The 6,264-nt window shown below is 42.3% G+C and overlaps 1 pseudogene across 1 annotated transcript; it reads left to right on the forward strand.

The window, feature by feature from the left end:
- The first annotated feature begins 2,130 nt into the window (after positions 1-2,130).
- LOC309843218 (serine/threonine-protein phosphatase 2A catalytic subunit beta isoform-like) lies at positions 2,131-6,051 on the forward strand (annotated as a pseudogene). Its single transcript has 4 exons — positions 2,131-2,727; positions 2,952-3,117; positions 5,498-5,589; positions 5,993-6,051. The product of its transcript is annotated as a serine/threonine-protein phosphatase 2A catalytic subunit beta isoform-like (transcript).
- Positions 6,052-6,264: the final 213 nt, after the last annotated feature.

The following is a 6,264-nucleotide window of genomic DNA, read 5'->3' on the forward strand; positions in this document are numbered from 1 at the left end:
TTCCTGAAATGAACTTTACTTGGTCTTGGTGTGTTATTCTTTTAATGTACTGCTGGTTTGATTTGATATATACAATTTATATGTGGTTGGTGTATGTGTGTGTGTGTGTGTGTATATATATATATATATATATTTAAAATTTCTTTTAACTCTTTACAAGTAAAACTAGTCTGCAGTTTTGTGTTTATTAGGTTCTCAGATCAGTCATTTGCCAGTTGTGTAAGTTAAGGTATTTATTTCCTTTATTTCTCTGTGCTCTTGAGTAGTTTAAACAGCGTCAACAAATCTGTTTATTCAATTTTTAAAGAGTCACATATGGAGTGATCTGGGACTAGAGTATTGGAGGAGAATTGTCTTTATTTCTACATGTTATTTATCTGTTTACTTCCATGTGTTTCCAACCCAATTTGGGGAAAGGTATTTTCATTGAAGATCATCAGTTTTTATTAGGATTTTCAAATGTTTTAGATTATCGTGGTATATAATGGTCTCATACTTATCTCTATTTCCTCTGTATATGGGCATGTTTCCCTTTCCTAAATTTGTGTTTTTGTGCTCTCTTCCTTGTTTCTTCTGTAAGGCTAGCTAGTGACACCTATATTGTTCAGTGATCTAGCTGATTTACAAGATTTATACATTTATAAATTCTTTTTTTAATTTTCTTAATCATCAATTTATTTTTTTAAAAGATTTTGAGAGAGAGAGAAATTTTAAAAAAACCTTTTTAAAAAGGGTTTCATCCTCAACTCTTCCTTTCCCTTCTCTCTTAGGAACCCTCGGGACTTCTGTAGTTACTTTCATCGAGATCACTTCCACTCTTAACACCCTTTCCCAGGCGCCCCTTCATCATTAATTTCTAATTTTAACTTTATCGTGTCTCTTATTTCCCTTTCCAGGTGCTAGGGTAGGATGTCCAACTGACCCTTCTGCATGGTCAGTGCTCAAAGTCGGGTGGGATGAACAGCGCTCTGGAGGGTGGGGAAAGAATTTTAGGAGTGGAAGTGACTTGGATGAAAGTAATCACGGAAGCCCTGAGGGTTCTGAGGGGGAAGGGAAAAGAAGAAGAGTTGAGGAAGAAATCTTTTGTTTTCATCAACTTTTAAAATCTTAATTCTAGTGTAGCTAACATTAGGTGCTGTGTTAGTTTCAGGTGTACAGTATAGTGATTCTACAGTCCGTTCGACACCCGGTGCTCATCACATCAGTGCTTAATCCCCATGATGTGTTTCACCCATCCCCCCACCCTCCCCTCTGGTAATCATCAGTTTGTTCTCTAAAGTGGAGAGTCTATTTCTTGTTTATCTCTTTCTCTCTCTCTCTACCCCTCTTTTCCCCCTTTGCTCATTTGTTGTGTATCTTACATTCCACATATGTAGTGCAGTTACTGGATCTTAAGGTAGTTCTCTTTTTAATCTTTTGAGGAACCTCCATACTGTTTACCATGGTGGCCACACCAGTTTGCACTCCCACCAGCAGTGAGGGAGGGTTCCTCTTTCTCCACATCCTACCCAACGCTTGTTTCTTAAGTTGATTTTAGCCATTCTGAGAGGTGTGAGATGATAACTTATTATAGTTTTGATTTGCATTTCCCCGATGGTACGTGATATTGAGCATCTTTTCATGTTTGTGTTGGCTAGAGGATGAAATGCTGGTCCTGGCATTCGCTCAAAAAACGGGGAGCCTGAGGGAGAGGCCGTGAGGGTAGCAGGTGGTTAGCACCCTGCGGGTGATTTGCTGAAGATTCTTGCTCACTCTGGAATGCCACCTAACCTGCCGCATTCTTCACCCACTCCCTCCCCTGTCACACAGCCTCCTCCAGGCTGGCCTTGGGTGGTACAAGGGGTCCACTGCCAGGGACCTGGCAGCAGCTGGAGAAGGGAGTGGGACCCAGGGCTTGAAGGGGGAAGGAGGCGGTGGGGAAGGGAATCTAGCTGCCATGGACAACTAGGTGTTCCCCAAGGAGCTGCACCAAGGGGCTGAGCAGCTGAACGATGATAAATAGCTTAATGAGAACGATGTGCAGTGCTGTGCAGAAAGGCTAAGGAAATTTTAACAAAAGAATCAGAAGTGCAGGAGTTTCATTGTCTCATTCCCCTGCATGGAGATGTGCATGGTCAATTCCATGATCTCATGGAACTCTTTAGAATTGGTGGAAAATCACCAGGTACAAACTATCTATCTATGGGAGACAGTGTAGACATAGCTATCCTAATTGGAGACTGTGACTCTCTCCTTGTGGTCTTAAAGGTGTGTTACCTAGAATGCATTACAATATTGGGAGGAAACCATGAGAGTCGATGAGTTACCCAAGTATATGGCTTTTATGATGAATGTCTGTGAAAGCATGGAAATGCCAAAGTGTGGAAATATTTTACAGATCTATTTGATTATCTTCCACTTACGGCACTAGTAGATGGACAGATATTCAACCTTCATGGTGGCCTCTCTCCCTTCCTAGATACACTGGATCATAGAGGAGCCTTGAATCATTTACAAGAAGTTCCACAGGAAAGGTCCAGTGTGTGATCTGTAGTGGGCAGATCAGGTGATCGTGGTTGGTGAGATAGGATAGTTCACCACCTAGAACTGGCTCTATGTTTGGACAAGACATTTCTGAAACATTTGACCATGCCCATGGTCTCACACTGGTTTCTTGAGCTCACCAACTTGTCATCGAAGAATACAGCTGGTGTCATGATCAGAATGTGGTTACCTTTTTTTTTTTTTTTTTTTTTTTGCTTTTTAAAGATTTTATTTATTTGACAGGAAGAGACACAGCAAGAGAGGGAACGTAAGCAGGGGGAGTGGGAGTGGGAGAAGCAGGCTTCCCGCTGAGCAGGGAGCCTGACATGGGTCTTGATCCCTGGGATCATGACCTGAGCTGAAGGCAGATGCTTAATGACTGAGCCACCCAGGCGCACAGTGGTTACCATTTTGGAAAGTGCACCCAGTTACTTACTGTTACTGTTGTGGGAACCAGGGTGCTATCATGGAATTAGATGACACTTTAAAATATTCCTTCCCTCAGTTTGACCCAGCACGTTGTGGTAGACAGCCTCATATTACCTGGTGCAAACTACTTCCTGTAAATTCTTCCTGGGAAAAAGCTGCCTTTCTGTGTGGAAATAGACCCAGCTTTTTTTTTTTTTTTAACAGAAGAATATCAAATTTAATTTAATCTATGTATTTCTGTAACAAATGGGCATCTGTCTTGGCAATTAACCATATCATGGACCAAAATGGGCCATACTAATGATAATAAGCATTTAGCACAATTTGAGACTGAAATTCAGTACAATACTATGTTCTAGATCCATCAGTGTTAACAGTTTGCCTGCTATATTTGTAGTAACCACTTTCCTCTGGACTGTTAAGCAGAAAAGGCCACTAACTCCTTCCTCTTTTTTTGCCTTTATTTTGGAAATTATAGTAGTTAACTGTCATGGATTGATAGAGTTGGAGTTTTGTTTTTAAAACACACAAGCTAACTTCCATTTAATCCTTTATCCTTCATTTTATTAAATGTATAGTTAAATTAGCTGAAGAAAGGATTCTGGGGAATATGTTGTCATAACATTTAAAAAGGTTGTCTTTCATTTAAACTAAATTACTGTTTTATGTCGGTTTGCATACTTCTATGTATTTGTCACGACAGTGCTTACTTCCTATTTGGTGTACTGAGCAAATCAACTTTCCATTCTATTTATTTATTTATATTTATTTTTTTAAAAAGATTTTATTTATTTATTTGACAGAGATCATAAGCAGGCAGAAAGAGGGGGAAGCAGGCTCCCTGCTGAGCAGAGAGCCCCATGTGGAGTTCGATCCCAGGACCCTGGGATCATGACCTGAGCCGAAGGCAGATGCTTAATGACTGGGCCACCCAGGCGTCCCTCAACTTTCCATTTTAAAGAAAAACAAAAATAAACAAAAAAAACCCAAATCTGTAGTGTGTAGAGGAATAATAGAATACGTCCCTCATTCCCAAGTCTATGTTGTTTTTATTTTTTCTCTTCTCTCTTTTTTTTTTAATATTTTATTTATTTATTTGACAGAGAGATCACAAGTAGGCAGAGAGGCAGACAGAGAGAGGAGGAAGCAGGCTCCCTGCTCCTGCTGAGCGAGAGCCTGATGGGGGGCTCCATCCCAGGACCCTGGGATCATGATCTCAGCCGAAGGCAGAGGCTTTAACCACTGAGCCACCCAGGTGCCCCTCTATGTTGTTTTTAAAAGAGACTTTTTAACATAATCTTTATATGTTTAATTTTTTTTTAAAAGATTTTATTTATTTATTTGACAGACAGAGATCACAAGTAGGCAGAGAGGCAGGCTGAAAGAGAGAAAGGAAGAAGCAGGCTCCCTGCCGAGCAGAGAGCCCGATGTGGGACTTGATCCCAGGACCCTGGGATCATGACCTGAGCCGAAGGCAGCGGCTTAACCCACTGAGCCACCCAGGTGCCCCAATATGTTTAATTTTTTAAAGAGTTTATTTATATATTTGTCAGAGATAGAGAGGCAGGGGGAGCAGGAAAGGGAGAAACAGACTTCCCACTGAGCAGGGAGCTGGATGTGGATTGCCGGGAGGGGCTTGATCCCAGGACTCCTGGATCATGACCTGAGCTGAAGGCAGACGCTTAACCAACTGTGCCACCCAGGCATCCCAAGTCTACATTTTTTTTTTAAAGTAAACTCTGCCCAACGTGAGATTTGAACTCTCAACCCTGAGGTCAAGAGTTGCATACTCTACTCACTAAGCCAGCCGGGTGCCCCAAATAATTTTTTTTTTTTTAAGTAACCCCTCATTCCCAATTCTAAATGAATGAGTGAGTGTTACAGAGCAGCACTTGATGGGAGGTAGGTTCCAGAAAGAATGGGCTCTTCGCTTTTTCACATCTTTTTCTTTTATTCACAATTAACAAATGAGGTGAGAGGATGTTGATGTGGCTGAGACCAGGAGGTCAGATCTCACCTCGCCTCATTGGGTAGCACGCCTCTGGTGGAAAATACCGACTGTTACCTTCTTTTGGGTGATAGACTGTCAAGGAGCGGTCAGCTGGATCAAAATAAAACAAAAACAGGGAATGCTTCCTTCATTTCAGAAAGTTTGCTACAAATTTCCTTTAAACAGAAGAGACTGCCTCTGTTTTGGTCCTTCTCCACCTCAGTTAGTGAAAATATGACCAGTTTTCAAAGATTCTGGATATGCTAAGCTTCTCCATAAAATGCTGTGTTAAAAAAAATGCTCTACAGGTCCTCGGTAAATGTTAGCCACCCCCAACCTCCTACTGCCCCTGAGTTTCTAGGCAAATCAGGCCTGTTCCATCCCAGGGAGTTATGTTCTTCCTGTTTAGAAATTAGATTAGGTCTTCTTGTCTGGGCCAGATGCGGCCGTGTCTCCCAAGCAGAAGCTGGATGCTCCCTGCATTGCTTGACCTTTCTAATGTGCATCAGCATTCACCCCCGCTGGCTGGCTCATTTGGCCTGATGTCTGCTGCAGAGTAATCACTTTGGAAGCTGCAGGCAAGCCTCTTACTTCCGGACTGCCCCTGGACCAGGAGGGCGTTGAGAAGGTCACGGGTGCGGTCATATGTGAGTAGCCCCCTGGAAATACTCATACAAACCATGGTAGGCTCTGGATGAAAAGATTTTAAGCACTTCTTCTAGCCTAGTAATTGAGTTAAGGGTAAACCAGTGTCAGAGGAAGAGGGGAAGTAGAGAAGAAAGACCAAATAGCTTCCCATAAGACCACTGACTAGAAATCAATATCTGCTGAGCAGATGGCGTTATTGTGTTAGGAGGGACGGCAGTTTCCTGTTGCTGGATTATTTGATAGTGTCTTGAGGAGAAACTTGTAGGTGTCTGGGCCCATCAGCTCTGAACGTCGCCAGCTCTCTCCCCCCTCAGTTGGGCCTCCTGAGTCCTGAGAGTTGACACCATCTCCGCACACACAGCCACTCTCGGCATTCACATGACTCTCCTGTTCCGTCTTCAGCAATGGAAATTGACTATTTCAGAAAACTGACCCAGAAGATAAAAGTTGAAATACCTTGAAATAGCAGAAAACATCAAGTGACAAATTTAATTCCCAAGACCTTTTGATCCCCTTGCTGTGGGCACCAAACTTAAGCTATTATATTGTGATCCTTAACCAAATCCTCATCAAATCCTTGACTAAAAAAGTGCTGAACTGCCTTCACCCAAACTCCAGAACCTCCTAGGATTCCCTACTTTGCTCTCCCCTCTTTCCGATGCTAGGAAGACTGA

The sequence above is a fragment of the Mustela nivalis genome, assembly GCF_964662115.1.
Source record: "Mustela nivalis genome assembly, chromosome: 10".
Taxonomy (NCBI): Eukaryota; Metazoa; Chordata; class Mammalia; order Carnivora; family Mustelidae; genus Mustela; species Mustela nivalis.